The sequence below is a fragment of the Schistocerca cancellata genome, chromosome 10 (assembly GCF_023864275.1).
Source record: "Schistocerca cancellata isolate TAMUIC-IGC-003103 chromosome 10, iqSchCanc2.1, whole genome shotgun sequence".
Classification (NCBI taxonomy): domain Eukaryota; kingdom Metazoa; phylum Arthropoda; class Insecta; order Orthoptera; family Acrididae; genus Schistocerca; species Schistocerca cancellata.
In genome coordinates, this window is record NC_064635.1 from 225,860,558 (window position 1) to 225,864,413 (window position 3,856).

Genomic DNA, 3,856 nt, shown 5'->3' on the forward strand with positions numbered 1-3,856 from the left:
GGGTCATGGTGACCAGAGGACTCGCCACGGTGGTGGGACGGCGTAGAGCGAGGTGCAGGTACAGCCGGGTGGTGGTCAGACAGAGCCGATGTGTTCGCCGCCTCACTACGAGAGAGGTCAATTACTAGGCGGTCAGGTGAATCGTCGGACGACGACGACGGCGCGGATGAACGGACCCTGACACGCGACGGTGGACAGTCTTCATGATGATCGGTTTCAGTGCCGGTGGTATCAACCGGCGATTTGTGGCGTTTGGCGCGATTCAAGCGATCCTTCGCCCGTTGTGAAGTGGGCGGAGCATTGTGCGCGACGGGAGGCCGGGACGAGCGGCGTATCTGACGCGGTTCTCCCCGAAGGGCGGCGGTACAAGGGTCGGATGGTCGCGAAGGCTGCTCCGCGAGCCTCTCCACAGTGGACTCGGGTCCGCCTGACATGGCTAGAAGCCCGGCACGAGAGGACTACGCACACCAAAAATCTCCCAGCTATCCTGGGGTAATAACTACTAGGACATCAACGCCGAAATAACAAATATACCAACGCTGTTACGCGGTGTAAAACTGTAACGATACGACACGGTAACGCACTCATATTAAATAACACTTTCAGGGACCCAACCTGAAGCACGTGAGTTTGGGACTTGTAGTCCGGGATGATATGTTACAATACAGCATCACCGGTCTATTGCGGTCTAACTGTTGGTGAGGCAGTAAATTTCCACAGGGCAGTAACTGCATCACTGCAATTCACTTTGGAGGTGTGGCGGTGGGACTTGTAGTTCCGTACCACCCTCTGACGGTGATAGTACTGCATAAATCAGGCAGAAAATTTTGCCTATCATGGGCAGGTGAAGGTGTGGCGGTGGAACGTGTACCGGGCTTTGAAAAAGTTCGCTGCTTTATGTCATATAGTGCTTATCATACTAAGCGAGCACACACAGTTTTTCACATCACGTGTGAACTATCTCACCATTTAACTCTAAATGAAATTGAAGAGAACTAGACCGGCCGTTATGGTGTAGTGCCACATTCTGTCACGCACGGACAATCAGCCTCCATTTGACACAAAACAGTATCCTGGGAGCGCCATGCTCAGTCCAATTGGTCCAGCAAATTCTGTGTGCGGACGGTAGATGTCACCCAAATCGCGAAGCCTGCGCATGCGCTGTCTCTCACCTCCTCCCCAACATTTCAAACACGTGGCTGAATCTCTCTCTCGTAAACCATGTGCTGCAGTGTATACAGTTAAGTCGCTCAAAAAAATTTCTGAGACAGTCATTGTGATTTAATATATACATATGTACACATAAAGTATCGTATCTACAACACACTTGTTATTCAAAGGGAAAAGTAATTTTACAGTATACTAATAATTTTTACTTTAGGGACCGTCTGACTACAAACACAACACGTCAGACGGTCCATAAAATGAAAATTATCTGTATACCGCAATATTACACGCAAATGAGGAAGACATGACTGCAAAAAATGGAAACGTCATTATGGCAGACATAAGTTACTGAAAAACTGTGACTAATAGTTCAATCAAAATATTAACCCTATACAATGAGATCACTTCTCTCTGTCACAGCGCCCCAGTGAACTTCGAAACTGATCTGATGTGCGCATATTAATGATAACATCGAAGTATATCACCAAATAACTTCGCTGGCATGTAGTATGTAAATACGAAACTTCCAGACCCTACAGCGTCAGTCACGGAGGACTCGAGTACGCAGATGACAATCGGCTTCCTTCGCACAAAACTTAACGCTATTATGATCCACCTAATACATTATTCCTTTGCATTATCAATTTTCAGTATTTCTCAACTAAATGTGAAGTTCCCTGATTCTTGGATATTTTTACTGTGGTAGCAACTTGGATTCCCTGGTCAATATTTTATCAAAAAATGCAAATATAAACATCTCGGAGCACAAAAATGCAAAGAAATGAGATATTTATTTTGAAGACAGATATTCTTTACATGCCAAAAGCAGCTATCCTGTAACCTATACGAGTACAGAAAGTAGTTTCCCGACTTGGCAATCAATAAAATTTGGTGTCAAAAACAAGCTGGCAAACAGTATCAGAAATACCGTAACAGGCACAACTTCCAAAATAACGTTTGTCAGAATTGTCCGAACTACTGGAAATCAAGTCAGGCGTGCGACAGGGCAATGGACTATCACCAATACTATTTAACTGTGTCCTGGAGAAGATTGTGAGAATTTGGAATTCCGAACTTGCAAATCAAGGGATTAGCCCGATCTGTCTACGAAGAAAATCGGGAGAAACCAGTCACCTGCCTGGCTTTCGCTGACAATTTTGCAATATTTTCAGAGAACTTAGAAGAAGCGACCACACAGATCAACCTACTACAAAGGATCGCTGGCAAGACAGGACTTAGGATCTCGAAAGAGAAGACCAAATTCACGACCAGTGGCAAACATGGACCACAATTCCTTGAAACAGAGACTGGGGGGATTGAGAGGGTAAAAAAATTCAAATACCTCGGTGAAGCCAGATCTCAAAAATGGAGAAAGCGTACAGATTGACTAAAAGTATTTACAACAAAAAGTGCATCACTTAGAACGCCAAAATAAAGCACTACAATACTGTGGTAAAACGGAGTGAATGTATGCCAGCGAATGCCTCTCAATGAATTACAAGTTGGAAAAGCTGGAGATACTAGTAAGTACGGAAAATCATGGGTCCGACTCAGGTTGAAACTGATTGGAAACTTTGGAGCAACAATTAAATCTACAAAAAAATGGAGAAAATCTCGGAGAGCATGAAAAAGAGGAGGTTGTCATTTTTCGGACACCTGTACAGAATGGACAAAACCGAACCACCCAAAAAGATATTTGACTACCTGTGGAAAAAGAAGACAGGAAAGGTTCAACAATCAGGAAGTTCAGACGTTAAATAGTGATACATTTCGGACCATGATTCAAAATTTGGAAGGATTTCATGTCGAAAGATGAAGGGCCTGGATGGGTGAACAGAAGCAACAGCACAAGTCCATATGAAGGAGTACTGGAGTAGGAGGGAACTTCAGAGAAAGAAGAAATGAAATTTTAGCGTGATCTTAAGTGATTAATTCGTAAATATAAAAAAAAATGTACGAGCCATGTTAAAACAACAGTATGCCTGTGGCCGAATCATTATAATTCGTATTTGTACCGACACTGATTCTTAAAAGCATCATCTAGATCCCGGAACACAATAGCCCATAAATATGAATTAAGAAATAATCGCACCACAGTACCAACAATGTTTTATTCAAGGCGAAACGGGGAAATCGTTACAATCTATCTGACCGCCACAGGCATAAAACAGTGTTTCAGTTACTGTTAGACCGGGTCTGCGCGAACGCAGTCCCGACTACCAAAAATTATGCACCCGAGTTACCTACATTAGGGGTAATCGCAGGGGTCAGCCCAACCGAAGTGCAGTGGAAGAGCCTCGTCCTGGAGGAACCGCCTTCGTGATCATGGTATCCCCTGTGCCAGGTAAGTATGCCTTCAACTTTTTTTTTATTTTTTTATTTTTTTTATTTTTTTTTTTTAATACTTTTCATTCCCACGCCTGAGGGGTCATGGGCGGGCCATTGGAGAGCTTCTCGCTCTATTTGGCCTTAGTTTAACAATCTTGATATTTCCTCTTTATTGACATTGTTCTTATAACTATTACTTACATCTACTTATGTCTATTATACATTTGAGTAATTATGATTCTAGGTGTTCTCAGTTGGACTTAATTAGGTCTATTATACATTTGAGTAATTATGATTCTTGGTGTCCTCAGTCGGACTTAATTAGGCGTACTACAATAAAGTGAGGTGGTTGACTTGGTGT

General features: G+C 43.3%; 1 non-coding gene across 1 annotated transcript; it reads right to left on the reverse strand.

The window, feature by feature from the left end:
• Nucleotides 1-3,356: 3,356 nt before the first annotated feature.
• LOC126107003 (U1 spliceosomal RNA) lies at nt 3,357-3,519 on the reverse strand. The gene has a single exon (XR_007523435.1). It is a non-coding gene; the product is annotated as a U1 spliceosomal RNA (small nuclear RNA).
• Between the last annotated feature and the right edge of the window lie 337 nt (nt 3,520-3,856).